This window comes from Buteo buteo, chromosome 4, assembly GCF_964188355.1.
Source record: "Buteo buteo chromosome 4, bButBut1.hap1.1, whole genome shotgun sequence".
NCBI lineage: Eukaryota > Metazoa > Chordata > Aves > Accipitriformes > Accipitridae > Buteo > Buteo buteo.
The window spans coordinates 62,391,809-62,413,287 of NC_134174.1; the positions used below are offsets into that span (position 1 = coordinate 62,391,809).

At 51.1% G+C, this 21,479-nt stretch overlaps 1 long non-coding RNA gene across 2 annotated transcripts in view; it reads right to left on the reverse strand.

Annotated features, from left to right (window-relative positions):
- Positions 1-20,193, reverse strand: part of LOC142030379 (uncharacterized) — a 32,966-nt gene extending 12,773 nt beyond the window's left edge. For both annotated transcript variants that reach the window (XR_012650176.1, XR_012650175.1), the window contains exon 1: positions 20,022-20,193. This is a non-coding gene — a long non-coding RNA (uncharacterized LOC142030379). The remainder of the gene's footprint in view (positions 1-20,021) is intronic.
- Between the last annotated feature and the right edge of the window lie 1,286 nt (positions 20,194-21,479).

Consider the following 21,479-nt stretch of genomic DNA (forward strand, 5'->3'; position numbering starts at 1 on the left):
AATTAAGCACGTGCTTAGCTATGTGCTTTAGTTAGGCATGTGCCCATAACTTGTCATCACTTCACCTGTCGCAGCTTTTTGAGCGGGTTACTTTATTACTTGCATTGGTTTTTTTAAAAGGCAACTAATTCCTAACAAGACTGTGATACCAGGTTAGGGTAGATTAAATGCTGTAGCACACTACTGGTTGTTGTACCAGATCATGGTCCAGCCAGTATGAAGAATCCACTAAGCATCACTGCCCAGAGAGACTTGAAAGTCCTGACCCACCTATGGAAAGCCGTGGAAATCTTTCCCTAATTTCATCAGGACAGTCACCCACAGGCAAGAGGAAGGAAGGAAGGTATGCCACCAGCAGGCTGATGGTCCCCAAACCTACAGAGGCACTGTAGGAGATCAAATGCAAAGGACTACCAAGCTGATCTACAGGTTTGCAGGCTGGTTGTCTGGTGAGCACGGACCCAGCGGCACCCCGGGGACAATACCCTCCAGCACGGGCAGGTTTCTCCGAACAATGGAAGTAATGGAAGAAATTTTTTTTTTTTTTTTTTAATTATTATTTTTCCAGTAATGGAAGAAATTCTTTGATCAACGCTGTCAGAAATGAAGGGTGCTTTCACCAAATGGAGAGAGCAAAATAGCTGTTCCCAACCCATATTCAGTCATGCAATTACTGTCCAAAGGCACCTCTGGAGATCTCCAGCCTAAGCTCCTGCTCAAAGTAGGGTCAACGCTGAATTTAGACCAGGTTGCTCAGGGCTTTGCTCCTCTGAGTCCTGAGAACCTCCAAGGATGGGGATTTCACAACCTTTCTGGTCCACCGCCCAGCACCTTTGTGCCGCAGGTACCACCGTTCTCCTCTAAGAGCAGCAGGACAGATCCCGGCCAAACCTTCAGGCAGTTTGGGCCCGGCTTTCGGTTGCCTGCTATCCTACAGCTGCCTGCTGTTACCATCTACTTCCACAGCTTTTCCCAAAGCCCTGCTGCTGCTGCTGCTGCTGCTTACACGTAGCTCCCAGCTCACCCTCCAGAGCCCTCCAGAAGCCAAATAGTTCCTAAGTAGGAACTGCTGGCCCTTCCCTTTCCCACACCAGAGAGACCTTTCCTGGCGCGCCGTCATACGGCTAACACATGCTGTGTCTACACTGCCAGCAAGCTGTGATCCAGAGCGCTGCTCCCAGCTTGATCCCGGTGGCGGGGAAGCGGCTGGAGTATGTCTCGGGTCCCCGCAGCCCACCTGCCGGGTTTCCTTCCCACCCGCCGTGGGGTGGGAAGGGGCAGAAGGTGCAGGCTCGCGTCCAGCCCCGGCGCAGAGCAGGGTGCGACCGAGGCGCATACCCAGACCGAAAAGCAGGAAACCTTTCCTACGTTGCGCATTTTACTGTAGCCTCCGTGCCCAGAAAGAGGACAGGGCTGGCACCAGATTAGTCAGAGAAGGAGGAAGGGAGGTCTGGCAGGGATGAATGCTTGTGGCCCTCTCTCTTCTCTCCAAATATCTCGTGCTGCTCCTTCTCCTAACCTAACGAGCTGGGGCTCCAGGCAATGGTTTTGGACGTCTTTCCCCGAGACCAGTGTCTTTCACAACGGGATGTTTCCTCCTCAGCCCGCACCCAGTAGTAAGCCAGGTCCTCCAGGCTTGGTGCACCCTTGCCCAACTGGAACTTAACCCATGGGGGGAAACCAGGACCCACCAGCCTGGCTGAGCTCTCCAAGGGCTGTGCTCCAGCCCTCCCCATGGCATGAGGGACTCCGCAGTGGGTCCTCTTTCTCTGGACCTCCTTCTACCAGGGGAAGAAAGGAAAATCTCTGTCCCAGGTTGCAGCGAATTCTTGAAGAAGCCCTTTCCCATATCCTCCCCTCTGAAGGAGGCAAGCAGGATCCCGCCGTGAGGAGTCACCGATAGTCTCTGTCAGGCTCGTGGAGGCTCTGCCGCAAAAGAAAACACCTTTTCTCTGCAAGGAGCTGGGAGCCAGGACACAGAAAGGCATGTTCCCGGCTGCGTGTCTGGAGAGACCAGCAGGGCTGTGAGGAGGAGGAGGAGGAGGGTGTGGGAGAGACGGAGGCTAGCCTGTGATCTGGGTGTGAAAGAATCCACAGTTGAGCAGGATCAATAAAACGGTGCCGAGGCTTGCGACGAAGGGAGCAGAGAATAGGATGGTGGAGAGTAAAAGAGAAGGAGCCCCCCTACGGCTCCTGAGAAGAGAGGGGTAGGTAAAAAGGGAGCTCCGATACCACCAGGCCCACAGGAGACTCAATGGGTTGTCTCATTATTATGGTGAACAGAGAGAGCTCATGAGCTGGGAAAGATAGGAAGCTTTTATTTATTTTTTCTTTTTAAAGAGCGCAGCCTCTAGGAGGGTTTTTGCAGCTCAAACGCTTTTATTTTGTGCCAATTACTTATACAGGGTCTGCATTATTCCCGTAATCAGTCTAAATGAAAGTCAAACATGAAAGATTCCTAACAATGAGCTAATTGGAATGCCATTACCATTTAGATTTAATAAGGTATTTGTAATAATAAACTTGCCTCAGTCTATAGAGCTGTCTTATTCCTGCTCAGATCTTGCAAGAGTGTAAGAGTTGACATTTGTCATTCGTTCTGCAGGACATTGGATATAACCTTCAAAATGTTTTAGTCTTGCAGTGCTTAGTAAATGTCAGGGACGGAAACAAAATCTATAGCCTGCTATTGTTCTGGCTGTGTCGAGCTCAGAATTAGCAGGAATTGTGTTAAAACTCAACAGCAGATTATATCCCACATATCTTTCTTTATTTGCAGTCCAAACATCTTGTGGTTTAGAATGAGTCACTCAATGTCCTCTTATGTAGCTGCATTCATTATTTGCATTGAGGTCTTGCGGAGGAACTTCAGTCTGGTTCCAGCGCTGCTAGGTACTACACAAGCACAGAGGGTCTTTGCCTTGCATAGCTTAAGATCTAAGCAATTAAGTCAACGCGAGCTCTATCTTGAAGCCAAGATGTCCCATCCACAGAGGTAAAAGCTAATTAGAGCTCCATGCGTACTTACTTTTGAGAACAGTTCACAAAAAAAAAAAAAAAAAAATTCTTGCTTTACCTTTATGGGCGAGCTGTTTTCACATAAAGCATATGTGGGCTCAAAGACCTGGTCTCACTGTGCAGCCGGGGAAGTTTTATTCAACTGTAGTTCATACCACAAAAGCGAGGCGTAATCTTGGTGGGTATTTCCTCTATTATGAAGGCAAAGAGCTTGGTATGAGCACTTTGTGCAGGCTGAGGGAATTCCCCTAGGAACAGACTGAAAAGGCAGAGGTCAAGCAGGTGTGTGTGTACATGTAGGAAGCAGAAAGATAAAGCTGAATCAGCCAAAAAGCCAACAAAGACCTAAGGCAGCACGGATGATACAGAAAACAGGGTGCTGGAGGCATTCTTTAAAATCAATATATTGCTTCTCCCTCCCTCTTCTCACCCCAGAAAGATGCTCCAGAAATTTCTCCTCCTAAAGAGATCCGACAAGCAACCGAAGGGGCAACGGAATGCTTAATTCCTGTCTTAATGGAAAAAAAGAAACCCCACCAAATTTCCTAGTGGCGTATCTCGGCATGAAGCAGCCTTACCTATCCGATAAACTGTGCTGCCATTAGCTGCAGATGAATTATGTTCTGCTGACACTCTGTGGTCCCAGCAGCTAGTCCTGAATGATCTGACTCAACAGAAAACTTTGCACAATGGCTCAAATAAACGTCAAATCATTGGAAACTGGCAAAGATCATGGAAATTTGGAATGTTCCTTTTTGAGGACAGTCTTTTAATGCAATCTGACACTGGGGATTCAGCTGAACATTCATAACGTCCAGGAAATTCTAGGCACAGTTGGTAAAATGACCAATGCTCTTATAAACCTACTTTTTTGCTCAAAACTGTACGTACTTCACGCCAAAAGGTTTTTCAGAAACACAGGCCAACAATCAATGGCCTTAAGTTAACCATATGCCTGAGCACTGTGCTGGATTGCTGGAGAAGGGCAGGGAAGCATGAAAATCAATAGCTTCCCTGGATATTTTCACAGAAGACAGTTTGTCTAAGAGTTAAAATGTGAGCCTAAAATTCAGACATTCTTGCTCTTGATCGTCTGGTTAAACTAGCTCGTCTTTTTCTGATTCACTTCGCATATTAGAAAAAATGATGCTTGCTACTTAGATCACAGCAAAGTTGTGAAGCTTAATTTTTTGAGAGGTGTTTTGGGATCCTTGTATGAAAAGTGCTATAAATATATACATTCTTAGTAGTATTTAATTTACTTCCTTTACAATTCCTTTGAGCCAGCACATGTTGCCAAAAATGCAATATTCTCTAAGATGTCTTTTATTCTTATATCTGTCTGGAGTCCAGGACATATCCCAGCCTAATAAAGCATCCGATATTGATGCATCCGCATACAGTGTGTATATATATAGCTAATACGATCAGACGCTTTTTTTTTTCCCCCCCTGCAGGAACCCAGGCTTGCTCAATGTACAAGATGGACGTGCTTAGCAAATGAGGCAGCTGTTCAATTTTTATTTTTATGCTCATTGTTTGCTGTGTGGCCACATGTCTCGTAGAGTGCATACCATCCAACCTTTGTAGTGAATCAGACGAGGCTCCATCATAACTCACTCGCTTGGAGTATCCAGCTCCGCCTTGCTCCCTGTTCAACATACATATGTGATCACGTCATCAGGGACTGGATCGTAAGAAAGCTTTGACTTTGTCGTTTCCAAACTCCATTTTCCAGCCTCAGATTTTCTTTCCATGGAAGTTTTTATTTAGAATACCTAGGGATGTAAAGCTTTCTAATAACAAAATAATCCCCTGAAGAACCGCATCACGTTGTGCAATTAAACAGCACCACTGTCCTGCAGAAACAAGGAGAGCTGTACCTGAGCACCAGCCAGTCCCTTTTCTTGCCTTACTGAAAGAACCAGCATGCCTCCAGGGCTGCTCCTGTTTTTCTCTTCTGCATTGTGTCATGGAGCACATGCCAAATATACTTTCCTTAATTCTCCTAATGAAGTTTGCAGCAGATCTGCCTGTGCAATTGACTTTTCAGAGTTTGATAATAACAAGATAAGCCTATTATCACCCGTGCTTCCCCCTGTCTGGGAGAGTTGGGGGGAGATGTATGAAGCATCACCATTTTTTATATTCCCCAGTTTTTGAAGTAATGGATTTTCACCCATCGTACAAAAGGACTTTGTTCCTACTTAAGCTAGTATAGGCACCTTTTAAGTTAATTAAGTTAGACTGCCTCACAACTCATAGCTGAATCTGTCCTGTAGTCTCTAAATAGAATAATCCTGATAGCTTTGACTGGTTAACCAAGCAACTTGGGACAAGACTAGAAGAACAAAGAAATGTCAGTTTAGGAGCAAACTGGAGAAGAACACAGAAATTACAGCACTGGATGCAGAACTCCCTACCTTTTGCATCTTCAAAGCCAGACACGTACAAGGAGGCGGCAAGAAAGCAGCAATTTACGTATAGGCAGAACAAAAGGCCAAAGGCTTAATCTTGCAAAAGCTTACACACACTTATCTTTACACTTAGGCCCGGTAATTGTGGTAGTACCTTGGCTTCAGGAGGCTTCTGAGCATGCAACATTAGACTATTGCATTAGCATGCACCGTGTTAAACTGCTGCAGAGAGCAAACTCCAGGAGTGAACAAAGTGTGCTGCGGAGGGTCACGGGCTCAGCAATTACTGCAGGCAGTGCCTAGGCAGACAAGATAGACTGTTGTCCCCTGCTCGGCAGAAGTTATGGTATAATATGATATAATGAACATTTTACACAAGCACAGGTGGTATTTTTGCATCTGAGAGTCCCAAGTTTAAATCATGTAGATGATGGGGAGGCAGTGCTGGAGAAGAGAGGGGAGAAGGGGGTAAGTCCCTCACGAGCCAAGGCAGGAAAACACCTAGAGAAGTACGAAGTACATCTACACGAGCTGACTGGGCGAGAATAGTCTGATGGGTTGGAAACCGCTGTAGTTAGGCAGTGCTTGTCACAGTACCCCATCTCGCCCAAGCACGAGGTTGGCACGAAGCGGAGCACCAGGAGACGCGTAGAAGCAGACACTATTTTTGCAAACGTTGCAGCCGCAGGTCCCTTCTCTAAGCTGTAACTGTCACTTTTTGGGTTTCCCCCGTCATTGTCCCATTGCCATTCCCTGGGCTATCGTCCACCTTTTGACACGCGGTGCCTGACAGGACTGCACGTCTCCATTCTCACCCGGCGTGGTGCTTCACCGCCGTACGGATAATGCATTCAGCAAACGTGGTGCTCAGATCTGAAGGATCTGGGTCCTCGACCACGGTCCCAGTGTCATTACGGTGCCCGTAGTCATCTCTCCTTACCATGTGAAGCACAATGGGGACCACTATTCTGACTGGGGCCTCTAGGATCTCTTCTAATATAAATAGTAATGACTATAATTATTAATCATTACTGTGATTATATGATTATAATTAATAATCATAATAATGAATCATTATAATTACTCTGCTAAATGACAAGCCCTGCTTCCTCCAGCGAGCTTCAGAAGCACAAAGAATGAGCTGTTGTGTATATTTAGAGGATCTCGAACACTCCTGTACTTAAAAGTCCAAGCATCTCTGTTTGTTTTAAGGACTTCCATATTGTATTGCCTTTAGAAATCTGCAGCTGCCTTGAATTGTGACCAGTGGAGTGCTGCTACCATATGCAAGGTCCTTTGCTTAAAATCCAGCAGAATCATGAGCAAACAGAGATTGGCAACGGGAAGGAATGCGCATATGGATATTGCTCGAGGGATGCCAAGCCAGATATGCCTAATATTGCATTTTTCCATCTTAGATTTACAACTGAAAGCAATTCAGTTCATTGAAGAGCATTTTCAGAAAGCCCAAATAAAAGCAAAGGTAGAGTCTGCAGACGCTTGAAAGAGAGACGATTCATCATGCTCCTCCACTTGGCTCTTGCAGTCCTTGGGCATTGGTGCTGTTAGCTCAGGACAAGGGAGGGGTGTGTTTAAAAAACATTAATCTGATTTTTAAATTGCACTTAAGGTGCAGGGATTTTCTCCCTTGATGTTGTGCATGTCCCAAGCCCAGGTGGCTAAGACATGCTAACTGTGAGGCTCAGTATTTTATATGAAAAATCTGAAATCTGGTCAGCAGCACATGGCTGCTTTGTGACTCGTGGCAGAGGGTGTGGAACAAATGCCCTTGGGGAACCTGCTGGAGTCACTCTATATATTGCATAGTTACCTTCAGTTACCTGGCTGGTGTGAGTCACCAAACTCCTTCCCAGCAATAAAGAAACTGATCTTGCAGACTGTAAAATCCACCCAGGAGATGTCATTGTTTAGGATTAACATTTCATTCTGGCATGCTCAGAAGGGGGACCACACAAGCATAATGACAAAGTAGAGGAATCCTGTCAGGTTTTTAAGACAAAATGTTTGCTAAGGGTTAGTTGGTATGATTAGATTCAGTGCCGGTGACTCTAAAATGTTATTATCTATTGGTATAGCTGGGCGCGTGTATTGGAGATGCTGTATTTCTGAGTTACTGTAGCAATTACTGTAATAAGAAGGGTGCAGTTAGCAAAAGAGCTGCTGTTGCCATTTCCACGTTACTGCGTACAATGATAGTATAGGAAAACTTCCGCATTGCTTTCTAAGTTGTTGACCTCTTCATATTTTTGATATATTTTAGAAGGAAAGGAGTAGGAAAAGAGCCTGTCTCTGTTTCTGTATCAGGAATGAGCCTGCACACAGCTTTCCAATTTTAGTTACACTAACAGAAAGTGAGAACATCCGTGCAGCAGCTCCTCTGTAAACAAAGTAAAGAAAGAAAACAAAGCTGATACTTAAGAACATTAAAGTGTGATCATCTGGGCCACTCATAATCAACAAAGTCTACTTTAGGTATGCACTCTTTTAACATCAATATGTGGGTCTAGAATTAGGTAAGCAGAAAGACGAAGGATTGATTTTATTTATAATATCTTTGCTATGTAAATATTGACAGGTTAGACTCTCCAGAGAGTGTATGTGCAGGACATTCTGTGACACTGAGCAGTCTGATGCTGACTGTAAAGTCCTCCCAGTGGTAACCTGCCCAGTGGCAGCGGGACGCGTGGGGGCAGAGTGCAAGTGCATCCTCAGCCACTCTGTGCAGTGGTTCCAGCCGTTACCCCACGTGAGGCAGGGCCATTCCTGCTGTTGTTTAGGCCTCTTTTCAGAGAAGATAAAAACTTGCGAGCTTCAAAAAAGAAACTAAAAAGATAAGTAACTAGTATGGCTTAATTATAACGGCTGCTCTCACGTCTGAACTTGGAGCAGAATTTAGCCATTATTCCTATTTGCAATGGTTGATAGGTGCTAGATATTATATGCAAGGAACAAAAAGATGAAGGCGTAAATCCTGAAGGTTTTTTTAGTGTCTAATTGCATCAACTGCTGGCTAGAGTCGGGCACCAAAATAACTCCCTGGGTCTGGGCTCAGGAGTCTCCCTTGAGAAAGCAGTATTCCTTCAGGGAGAGGTCCTGAGAAATCCCAAATGAACAGCCCATAGCGGGACTGACACCCAATGTCTTCAGGCAGGATGGGGTTTTTATACTACATGCTCTGAGGTGGTGGGAGCACCGAGGAGACGGGGCCTACGGCAGTCAGAGCTTCTTCAACCAAATATGTGGATGTATAGATGATTTAATTACCAGACTGTTTAGGAGAATTTCTAATCTCTCTTCAACCACTCATACTGACATCTCTGATGTGTGATACCATTTAGATTGAAAAGAGAATCCATTTAAAGCCTAAATACTCCAATTACTTTTTTAGATGCCTGGGAGCAGCTCAGAGTTCAAGCACATGATGCTCTTAAAACCCTACTAAATTAGAGGCCATGGGGCGGGGGGGAGCGAAAGAATGTTAAAGTACATTATGTTTTGAAGGATGTGGTTTTCAAACTGACATGAACGATTTTTTAACTAGAAGTGTAACCTAATATGGGTCAAGGTTTCCAAACTGAGGTGCGTATTGTGCCAGATACATGCAAGCAAAAAAAAAAAAAAAAACCTGGGGCAGTTCAGCTCCTACCCTGACCGTGTGACAGCCTCCTGTGAACATCTGGCAGTTCCTTGCAGGAACCAGGAGCTCCCAAAAGCTGCTCCCAGCCTCCCTTCAAAAACTAGGCTTGCAGAGCGCTGTGTGGGCTGCTAATCAACGCGAGGTGACTTAGCCTGCAGTCGCAGTTTGATAGATTGGGGAGGGGGGGAAGACTTTCAAACTGATTCTTCCAAATCACTTGAGGCTGCCAGTTAGGTTTTGTGATTCACAAATTTGCTCTCTTGTTATAAATAAACATTTGTTTTCATGATAGTGTCACAGGGGCTGGGCTTGAGAGCCTTGCTAATTTTTTTTTCTTTATTCTTGGCATATCAGTACAGTTGAAAGACACACACTCTTGCCTCCTTATACCTTTTGCCAAGCCACAACCACAAACCATCCTTACAACCCCAAAGCGCTTTTGGCAGTTGTGACACAGAACGTATGGCTCATGTGGTAAAATGTGCTGGCAAGTTCCCTATAGGCCCCATCCAGCCATCACTTATGCAAAGAATTTGATGCCAGATAGCAGCTGTTGTGTTGAGGCCGCTCGGTATCACACTAATCAGTCCTGTCTCATCCTTTCTTTTCTCTTCCCTGTCTCCACCTGCTGTTTTCTTTTCTTTTTTTTTTTTTTTTCGCTCTCTTTTTTGCATCTTAGATTAAGACTGGAAGTGCTCTGGGGCAGGGACCATCCTTTTGTTCTGTGTTTCTGTCTCTTGCCGCGGAGTCTGCTTGCCTGGCGCAACACTAATGCAAACAGTAATGCCAAATAATACAGCTGGCGCCCAATGATCTCTGGCAGGTTGCATGGCGAGTGACCTGAAAACTGACTGCTGTGGGTAAAAAACACAGCTCCGGGGAAACTTTTAATGAACTTTTTGAAGGTAACGTAGAACTGCTTTACCTAACTGAAAGTATTTGCATAGCAGAGGCCTGACCAGTTATTTATTCTATTTTGGCTGCCTGCGTGTGTTGTATGGTTTTGTTTGGTAGTTGTTAATGTTTCTGATCTAAATTGCAGAACATGTTTATGGCTCAGAAAATTTGCCCGACAGACAGCCTTAAGGCAATAGTTTGCTCAGCAACAATGACAGTCTGCATCTTCTCCAGAACATGTCTGACAGCAAGAAACGTGCTCAGAGCTGAAGGTGGATTTCATCGTTGGTTAAGGCACAGTCTCCAGTCTGACGAGGAAGGCTGAAGAGGAAGGCTACGTTCGAGCGGGTATGTATCTGCAAGCACTTTACCTTTCCCATTCATTTCAGCGAGCTTCCCTGGCTACTGGCAGGTTTTGATTAAGGAGAAGTAGGAAGCTGGAGCTGGAGCTATAGTTCCTTACCCCTTGTCTGAGACTCTCCAATCTAAGGATAACAGATGAGGAATCGGTGTCTATTGAAACAGTTGGAAAAACCAGGAAAAAAATACAAAACTAAATAAATCTGATGTGATTGATTCCCTCTGAGGCTTCAGTTTCCTTCCTTCATTTTGACCGCAGGTACAGGCTATATAGCATCATTGTCAGAAAGGGAATTTGGTAGTAAGATCCCTCCTCTGAGCTCACATGGCCACTTTTTGATGACTTGCTAACTATTTAATTGTTCTAAGTATGAAAGGAGATTTTCTATAGGAAGTATTAATGAAGCATTGCTCATAGTGACGCAGCAGCTCAGAGAGTGTCGCAATGTAATTCCTAAATTGTGTACGCGAGACACCTTCACTGTGACTGCACGTCCTGTGATTTGCTTTTTGACTTTCTTGATGGTTCTGTCTCTATACCAAATAATGTATAGTGCTGCATGATGATGCACTTGTTTAAGACTGTAGAAAAAACCAAGATGAGAAATACTATTTGAGGGCTAACTGTGATCATTAAATCATCACGCAGTAAGGTTTTATCTTGTACTCTGAGTATCAAAAGACATTTTACCGCAGACTTTAGCCAGAGCAGAAAACAGTTCATAATCAGCACACTGGAGTTAGGAGTGTCCTTTTGTCCTCAGCTTCACTATTTCTCACCTATTGCTTACTGTAGTTTTGACGCTTTCTCTTCTTGCTTTGTTTGAGACACAGAGACTTACTTTGCCCTCTTTCTTAGACCCCTGTGCCGGGAATACCATCTGCGCACTTAAGAGGAGCCTGGCATAATTGAGCCCTAATCCTTGACAGGGTCTGTTAAATGTTATTGCAAGGCAAATGAAAAATCCACAACCAAACGCTCCTCCAGGAAGGCTTCTAAATGCCAGAGTCTGAAAGTTCCATTGAACTGTACATGGCTCCAGTGAACAGTGCAGTGATGGGATTCATGAGAGCTGGGGTTCCTCCGCGGTCCTGGATGTTCACATGCAGCCCTAACGCGGAGTGGATACGCAGATGCCTGTAATTCCCTTCGTCCTCCCTCCCTGTCCATTTTGGGGTGCCCAAAGCAAGCAAGAATCAGCTTTGGACAAGTCAAGCACTGCGTGTTCCAAGTCTTCTAGCTGCCCCGCCCCATGCAGGGACTTTTTGCATCTTCTGCTTCAAACAAGGTCAGCCACAAGTGGGCACTGTCCAACTGCGGCATCCCCGCAGACCTGGGCTGAGAGCAGGCCCGGGAACTCGGGGGTTTGCTCCCAGCCTTGGGAGCAAAGCTCTCCACAAGAAGTGAAACAAGGCTCTGGGGGCGATTCCAGGGTGGCCAGCTCCACTCGTGCTTTACGAAGGATATTTTTATATGAACAGTTCCGTCCATGGCAGCAGCGACAATGAAAAGGTATTTAAACCTAAAGGATGCTCATTTCTTTGTCAGCGTCAGTTTGAAAAGCAGTTGTTTCTGGATGTGCTCGTCTTGAGCGCACACCCTGCGTGCGGCGCTGGACGGCTCTGCTTTTATCCTGACTTCCTTCCAAGTGCTCATTCTTCCGCGCTTCCAAGTGTGCCACTTGAAGCTAATGCTTCCGTTGGTTTCTGTCCATATAGGCTATACCATTCACCATCCATGGGAAGTCTCCCATTTACCAAAACCGTAATATTTTAGCCATTACTAACATTTCTAGCAATTAAAGCTGCTGCATAGTTTAGTCAAAGACATGATTGTGCTGTTTGCTGCTGTCTCCCATTAGGAATTTAGTTGCCTAAAACTTTCCGTGCTGTCCAGCAGAGCGGAATGGGCTGTTGACGGCTATGTGCTATTTTTTCAACTACACTGGAATAGAAATGGGTTTGGTAGAATATTTTCACACTGAATTGCAAATGATCCCATGCAGCTATTCTTTTCTTCTCGGCAAATATTTTCCATCTCTGGTCTCCAAACAGTTAAATGAAAGACAGCCAGTAAAATGGAGATCTCTTTAATCCTGGGATAGGCAATTGCAAACAGAATAGAGGACACCAACCTCTTTTTATTTCCCATTTAGGACCTGGAGGTGAAAAGCCAATATTCCTCTGTGAGATGCAGCTAGCTAAACAGATGCTGAACCGCATGCGTTCATTTTAGTCCACTCTGCCAGTTTATGGAGAGCAGAAATATTTACACGCCAAAATAAGTCTCTCGCCCCCTCCAAACCCACAAACTTGACTTCCAAACCAGGCGGCTCCAGTGCAAAGTGCCTGTACCACTGGTTTTAAAGCATGTTTACCTGGCGGGCCGGAGGTCCCTGTGCCTCTCGGTAGAGCGGAGTGCGACCTGTGGCCCATGGGGCCAAGCCCCACCGTTGTGAGAGACCCCGGCCCCGCTCCCTGGCTTGGGGAACGGCTGCATGGGGGAGCAGCAGCCCGGTCCTGGGGGATGCTGAGGCTGGAGGGGGTGCAAATCGCACTGCTAGGGGAAGGAGTTGGGGGGAAGAAGGCGCAATTCTGCAAAATGGCCTCCTCAGATGGAGGGAGACTCCTGGGGGGGGTGGGGGGGGCAAAGACTCTGGCTGAAGGTATTTGCAAACGGGCTCAGCCCAAAAAGAAAGTGGCGGTGGTATTTCTATATAAGGAGCAGAGCTGAGGGTGCTGGGGAGCTGCAGGGGACGGCGCTGCGGAGGGGCAGGATCAGCCCCTGGCCCTGAGAGCCCTCGGCACCCAACGGAGGGGATCCCCCCCCCCTCCACACATGCCATAAATCACGGCTGGGCCACGCAGCCCCCAGCCCCGCAGCAGGGACTGAGGTCCCCGCCCGGCCGGCCCGGACCCCCCCGAAGCCCCGCAAGGGCTGGAGGTGTCTGCAGCCACCCTGGCACCGACACCCTCCCTGTCGCGGGGGGGACGAGAGATGCGTTTGGCCTCGGGAACTCGTAAATCACCGTGGGGTTGGCGGCTGCGTTTAACACGGAAGGTTTTATCCACGACCACTAGTTCTTCAGTTTCTTCGCTCTATGGCTTTGCCCGGCTGCGCCAGAAAGAGCCTCTCCTGCTCCCTCCCGCACTCCGCGCCCGAGTTTTGTTCCAGCCGGTCCCGCGGAGCGGGGCGGGTTCAGAGCCGGGGGGGCGCCGGCTCCGCGCCCGCGGAGCGGGAGGAGCAGCCCCGGGCCCGGCGCTGCCCGGCGGCCTCGGTGAGGGGCGCGGGGGACAACGGTGACCCCTTCTAGCGGCGCTCGTACGAGGGGCTGTTTGCCACCCGTCGCGCAAAGAACGGTTAGCCGACGGCTTGGAAATTCAGTCGAATACCTGCACGGACCTAAGTATAAATATTATTTTTGAAAAGAACAATGTGTAATTAAAAACTAATATTTAACAACTTAAACGCCTATCCTTTAGGAAATAACAGCCTTTCTTCGCAAAACCTCGAGATTGACTTCGCTTCCTCCTGTAAAATGAGGCCAGATTTAATTCTCCAAAGATCAGTGAGATCAAGTATTTCAGCGCTCACTTTACAGCTCCGGGGTATGTGGGACCCTTTCCCAGCTATCTGGGGAGGCTAGGGAATAACTCCGGGAAGGAGGAGGGGGGAGAAGGAAGGAGAATTAATTCCCAAACACCGCAGTAACACCTGTAGTATTTCCTTAACTCAACGTCACGGCGGCGATCGCCGGGAGCGGAGTTCTCTGCAGCAGCGCGCAGTTCAATTACAAGCGGGAAAACGGCGCAACCGTTACAAACAAACAAATAAACAAACAAACAAACCCATCAGGTTTGCTCGTTTGTAAGGAACCGCCCCAATTTTGGAAAATCGCTTGGTGGAGCAATTCGGTCCCGGCGTGATACAAGCGGGGAAGGAGGCGAGGTACCATCTACCATCTCCGTAAACATCCTCGCCTGTTGATGCGGGGGTTTGTTCTCTGGGCTGGAAGGAGCGAACTACAAATAAATCTGTTAGTTTCACTGATACCTTACAAAAAAAAAAAATTATAGGGACTGCGAGGGTCCCTGCTGCCCACGGGGGGGTCACGCACTGCGCCCCGCTCCGCTCCCCCCCGCAGCGGCTCGGCTCCTCTCTGCAATGACACACCGCGGCCCGGCTGCAACCTTCCCCAAACCCTCCGCAAGCTTCTCCTCTTCCTCCCCCGCTCCCTTCTCCTGAAATAACAGCGAAAGGGGAAACAAGTCTTCCCGTCCTAAACCTCCCGGGGAGGTGGGAAGCGGAGACCGGGCGGCCCTTCTCCCTGTCGCCGGGGCCCCCCCCAACTCCTTCGGCGGCCCGGACGGTGCAACGATGCCTCCGCTACCCATTTTTTGCTCTACCTATGCGGGGAGCTGGGGGCAGCCCTACCCGGGGCTCGGTTACCCTTGCTCTGGGGTGCGGGGAAGCTGCAGAGCAGATTTGCAAGAGCGAGGCTCTGCTGCGGCACTGCGTGTGGAGCAGAGCCCTCGCAGCCTCACGCATTCCTTCCTACAAGGAGTAGGAAGGAACTCTGCCTTCAGCATCCCTTGCCTTTGGCCGTGCGGAGCTCTCCCTCCCCGGGACCCCCGCGGCCCCTGGCCGGTGCCCTCGGAGGGGCGCGGAGCGTGGTGCAGCTCTCCTGCTCCGCCTGGAGCTCCGGCTGCCTTCTCCGACCTGTGATCAAAAAGCCACTTTCTTTACGGTATCATCTCTTTTTTTTTTTTTTTTTTTCCTCCCAACTGTAACTGCCTGTGAAAAGTGAAAAACAATCGGAGGTAGGCGATTTCTGGAGAGAACCGCCGTGTGCGCGCTCGCTTGCCCATATGGAGAAAATTATCCCTCGAGTTCAGACTTTCGTTGGATCGCAGCATCAAACAGCCCAGACCTAGCGGGAGTCGGGAGAGGGGGTCACTTTCCATTCCCGGCTGCTACTTCTCCGTCTGAACGGCCGGAGAGGGGAGCGAGGAGCCGCTGCAACCCCCCCAAAGCTCCCTGCCTGCCTCCGGCAGCCGAGCCGGCAGCCCCGCACCGTGCCCGGCTGAGCTCGGTGCCGCCGTCCCGCTCGCTGTTCGTCCCCATTGCTCCCGGGTACCGGCTATTCCAGCACGGCCCTGCACCGGATCGGTGTGGCGAAGTGTTTACAGGGAGGGCTGGCGGCTGGGAAGGGGTGGACCGAGCACCGCGGTCCGTGTCCCCTCGCAGCCCGGTGCTCGCTGCACTGCGGGAGCCGCACGGCTGCGGTGACTCCCCGTGGTGGCCTGACCTTCCCCGTTGTTGCTGCGGCGAAAAGAGCCGGACCAGCGGTGGGAGAGCTGCGTCCCCCCCGAGGGAAACGGCCAGCCAAGCGACCCCGGGAAAGGCAGGCACCTCTGCCCCAGGTATCCCCTCGTTTGTGCACTGCACCGAGGTGAAGTTTTCTAAAACTCCGAAACAAGCTTTTTCCTATTTTTTTCCCTTCCAGGAAAGAAAAAAAAAAAAAAAATTAGACCGTAAAAGCGCTCTTAGTTCGGAACTACTCTAGGGCTGAACGCAGTTGTTGGATGGGAGCATCCACCACAACGTAACGGAGAGGTAGTCCGACGGAATCACACACCGTTTAAGCAAAAGCCCCCACGTATATGTTCGACATACATTATGCATATAGAAAAAGCCACCCCGGGCCTCGGGAGTCTGAAATATCCACGGAAAGCGCTGATTTTGCTTTAGGAGCTCTGTTTTATTACACTCTGTGTGACTTCCACAGCGCGCACATCCCTGCGAGCTTGAATGTTTGGGAACACACATCAGCTAGGGAAGGAATTCAGCGAGGTTATGCGTGTCAAAGCGGGATACTTATGTTCCTATTCCAAGATGCCACTGCAAGCAATTATGTACTTCAAGTCCTCGAAAAAATGCATGATTTAAAATGAAATACGTATTAATTAGTATCCTAAACGACACTTTAATGTGCTAATATTGAACCGCTATACTTCAGAAGCTTGGAGAATTCTTGGAGAGTTGTTCGTCTCTTTCACCGCAAACTCCTTCTGCCTCATGCGGGTCACCGGGAGATAGATGTCTCGGGTGGATGGAGGGGCTGGTGGGGGGATGCAGAGTGAATCCCCCCGAAAAAAATCCTCTGCTCTTTGCAAGCTCGAATTTCCCCAAACGATGGGCGATAGTGAACACACACACGAAAAAAAAAAGAAAAAAAACAAACAAACAAATAAAACCAAACCCGGTCCGACCATTGAGCAGGAGAGGGAGCTGACTCCCAGCAGAGCTCACTTAACTTTCCTGCAGGCTCGATCCGAGCGCCCGGGTCCGCAGCTGCCAGGTGAAGCAGCACCGGCCGCCCCGCAGCTTTTTGCGGTTTCCCGGGGACTCGCCCCCGGCAGGGCCAGGCAGGAGCTTGCCGCTGCGGGAGGCCAGCACGGGAATTCAGGACATGGCACCATCTGTTGCAGGAAAAGTCCTCGATCCTATAGAAAATAGCGACGACCCTCTCCGCTGCCCAGTAAAACGCTTCGGGAAACGAAAAGCAAACGTGCCTTGGCGGGATGGCAGGATCGGGCCCTCTAGGAGCACGTTCAAAAGGAATAGTTAACAAAATCGAATGACTGAATGAGAAACTAAAAGTACGCCGGTAGTAACAAAAAGTGCCCAACAGAACTAGGGGTAAATAGTGTGGTTTTCTATTTTTCCTTAGAAACAAAGCTTTTGAAGTAATGTTTTAGTTTGCTCCCCACCCACCCACCCCCCTCCCTCCCCGTACGGACAGTGGTACGCTCAGCCCAGAGGAAAGTTTAGGAAAGTTTGTAACTACAGCCGTGACCCCTCCCGCCGGGATTCCCTCTGCCACCTCGGGCCTCTCCGGCCCCCGCCGCTGCCGGGGGCTCCGGTGCGGGACCTGCCGGGTGCTCCGGTGCGGGACCTGCCGGTACCCGGGCAAGGCGGCAGCTCCGCGCCTTCTTCCCGGTTGCAGAAGAAAAACCCGAGCGGCACTGATGAAGGAACACTAATTGGGGGTCGGGGGACGGGGAGGGAGACGGAGGGAAGAGCGAGGAGACCAGACCCGGTGAGTTAAGGCAGCTCCGCGCAGCACGGCGCAGGGCGGTGGATGGTGCGCACCCCCAGGGTCCACCCGTGTCCCATCCCCACCACCACTCGGGGCAGTTAACGTCCCGCCCAGGTGCAGAGTTGGGGTTTTATGTCGTGGACTGTGAGTTTCTGGTTTGGGATGCATCGTCTTCCACCAAGAAAAAATAAGCACCAGGTGCAGGAGCTTCCCCCGCACGTTCTTCCCACGCAAACGCAATCTCGGCCCCGTCGGTGGAGGCTGGGACACCTTTTCTCTCGCGTACGAGACGACGAGCGGTTTCCCGTGGGATGGCGGGAGCCCGGACACCTGCAGCCCCCCGCTGGCCTGCAGCTCTGACTCTGGTTTAGTTTCTTTTTTTTTTATTTTTTGAGCCTGACGAGTTTTCATCCAGGGAGAGCCTTCGTGGCAGACACGGGCTTTTACGGAGGAGGTATGGTCAGAAACCCGCGGTTTCACGGGCTGCTCGGGTAGCCGGTGCCGGGCAAAACCAGTTTATCTGCGAGTTCAGCACCCGGCTGCTGGGAACGGGCCGTAACTCCCCGGTGTGCGGTACCGCCGGGCACCCCGAGCCGTTCCGAGCCCACGGGAACCCCCACGGGACGGTCCCCGGCAGGTCAACCAACCGGCCGGGAAGGCAAGGCACGTTTCAAAACGCCTCTCGCCCAATCTCGCACCACGGCACGACTGCGTGAAGTCGCCTTACGTGGCGTGTAGCAAGCCACGATTTCGAACGAGGTGTGAAAAGAAGCGCAGGGGCTGAATCCACGGGTCGGAAGCCGTGACGGCGGCTTCCCCGCAAGTTAACAGTTTTTTAGACGTGCAGCTTGCTCCCTTGGGGGGGGGGGGGTATCTAAAACCCAGGGCTTAAAATAGGCGCTGTGCCAACAGGAGGATTTAAAGTGCGTGTGCGTGGACGGGTGCGCACACACACGCGTGGGTGCGTGCGTCCACGCTCGGCGCCTTTCCCCCTAAATCCCCCCCCCCCCCCGAAAGCCCTTATGGACTTAACACAGATATCTGTCAGGCGGCCCTAAGGCTCCTTGCGGCTTTTCCTCGCCGTCGGCCAGCCCGGGTCTCCCACGGGCCGCTGCCTCCGCGCCCCGCGGCGGTCGCCCGTGTCCTGCCCAAAGCCGCTGCCGCCGGCGGGGCCGCGGGCGGGCGGGTGTTGAGCGGCGGCCGGCAGGGGGCGCTGCCGCCCCGCGGATGCGCGCCCGCGGCTGCCGCCACCGCGCCCCGCGGAGCGGGCGGGGAGCGGGCGGGGACCGGGAAAGGACCGGGAAAGGACCGGGAAAGGACCGGGATGGGGCCAAGCAGGGTGCCGGGCAGGAGACGGTGTGCCGGGATGAGCCTCCGGGCCGAGCGGTCCGTCCCGGGGAAGTGCGCTGTCGTTACCGCGCTGCTCACTGCGCCCCGCACGCAGCTCCCGTATTTTCTCCCTCTTCCTCCGCACATGTTGATATTTAAAATGAGCCGGAGTCTGGCACGGATGGGTGCAGATTACGGCTTCGTGTGTAAAGCCGGGGATTTGCTCTTTTTTTTTTTTTTTTTTTTTTTTCCCCCTGATGTCCCGCGTTACTAACGTCATTTCGGAACCGCAAGCCCGACCTTCCCGAGACGAAAATAGATGTGCGAAACAAAGCCGGGGCTGCCCGCCGCCGCCGAGCGCCGGGCCGGGCTTGTGCAGCGCCGAGCGCAGGCAGCCGGGCGCCCAGGTGGGGGGTTTCTGGAGCGAGGGAGGGAGGATGCTCTGAATTAGCGTCCAAAAGAAAAAAAAAAAACTAAAAGCGACGGTCCCGGATTGCTGTTTCCCGGGGCCGGCGGGAGGGAGCCCGGGCAAGCGAGGCCGTTTCCCGGTCCCCCACGGCCGCCGCAGCCCCCGCCCGCCGGTGAGACGGGTCCCCGGTGGCACCAGCGCTGGCCCGGCTTTGCAGGACCGAAATAGGGGGGTGAGGATTTCAGGGCTGGTCTCCTCGGCGGGGAGACCCGTGGAAAGCACCCCGTGTGTCCGCCCCACTCGAGAGCCCCGGCTGCGAGGCCCTGTTCACGCGGGGCTCCGGGTGCTCGGGGAGGGAGCCAGGGTGGGTAGCGATACACCCTCGGACGAAATCCACCTGCTCGGCGGAGGACCCCCGGGGGGGGTAGGAGCCCGGGCTCTCCCGGAGCCCCGGAGCCCGTCCCGGCTCGGCTCCGTACCGGGCTGCGCTTCGCGGCCCGGGCTGCCGTCGCTCCCGCCACGTATTGCGCTTTTGTGAAAGGCTCGCAGCAGCACGCTGCGAGATACTGAGTGGGATTTAGGACGTCCCGAAACGAATTAAATTAGGTATTTCACCCGCTCCTTTAACTGACGCGGCCCCCCGCCAGACACGACCTGCCTGGGCCACCTCTGCTCCCCGCTGTGGGCACGGATCCCTGGGGCCGGAGAGGGAAGGGGGAGACGGATCCCGCCTGGAAAAGAAAGTTCGGGGGAGGCTGAAACTTCCCTCCCCGCCATCCCCCCCAGCCGCGAAAGTTCAGCCTGGATCAGCCCGTAAACAACCGTCTTACCCCGAGGTCTCCCGCATCTGAGGCCTTCCTCGCATTTTCTTCTTGGCTCGGCTTTTAAGAGATGAGTATTAGTTTGGAAATCCGAAGCTAGTGCCTTTGAGGCCAGCCATGTAATTTGACTGCGAATGTAGCGCACCCCTCCCTCCGAGAGAGGCTGCCTCTAAGTGCGCTTGGAGCAGATCGGGGATTGCTGGGAAGGGAGCCCCTGCCAGATTTTCTCCTTGTAGACGCCAAGAAGACAGCGAGAGCAGCCTGTCAAGACGCTGGGTAGGAAAAGTTCAAGAGAGGAGCTTCGGGAGATGCTCCCGGGGCAGCCCCAGCTGGAAGGCAGCGGCCCCGGCCGGGGGAACACGGACACCACGGGCCGTGGGCTGCGCGGGAGGTGCCCACGAGAAACGGCCACGGCGACGAGCGGGAAAGTGATACAGAAATGTAGGGGGAAGCGGAAAATCCTGGGAAATCTCATCCCGAGTCCCCCTGGGTTTTGTTCTGCCTGTCCCCGGCCTGTTTTCTCTCCGACAACACCCAGAGAGAGCTGGTGCTTCCCAGGCTCTACTTGCGGTTTCTCCGCTTGTATGTATCCACGCACGCACACACATATATATACACACACATATACAGATAGATACGTATATGTATGCATGTAGCACAGAGAGCGAGCAGGGCTCGGTGCGGAGCGGGGACCTCCAGGTTGCTGCGGCCGAGATCACCCGCTTTCCCGGGCGAAATCGGGCTTGGCAGGGGAGAGCTCCCCGCTGCAGCTGCAGCCTCCTCCGCTGAGCTCCAGAGCAACGGGACCCCCCGCTTCGGGAAGGGATTTTAGGCTAGAGCATATTTCCCCGGCGGTAAAGAGGGTCGAGGGAAAATTAGCGAGCGTTTTGGAGGGTTATCCCCGCTCTGCGTGGGTGACGGGTTTTTCACACGGATATAATTCCTCCCTCCCCAACTGCTAAATTACTTGATGCAGTTTTCAAGGAAGCCCTGTGATTATGTCAGGATGTCTGGAGGAGAAAAAAAAAAAAAGGAAAAAAAAAAAAGGAGTTGAAGTTTTTCCAATTCAGATTCATTCTGCAGTCCCGGAGAAGTGTAAATACACAGATGCAGAGCACGGCTTTTCCTAGGTGAAGGAGAAGTTTCTCTTTTTTCCCTTTTCAGTGCTCAGGAAGCAAGAGCCCAGTCGAAATCAGCACGTCAAGCACCCGGCGTATTTAGGGCACTTTCCCAGCCTCGCTCGGGTCAATAATCCCAGATCTCCGCGAGAAGAGCGTTGAGGGGGGAAAAGTTGCACGGAAAAGGGGCGAGAGGACTTAAAAAGTTAAAATGCTAGAGATTCACGAGGGACACGAGTGGGGTTGGAGGCAAATCCGGCTCTCCCCTCCGCAGCAAGCCCGGCTTAGCGGGGCCGGAGCCCTGCGCCCGTGTCTGCCGGGGTGTCTGCGGGCAGGAGAGGTTTTCCCA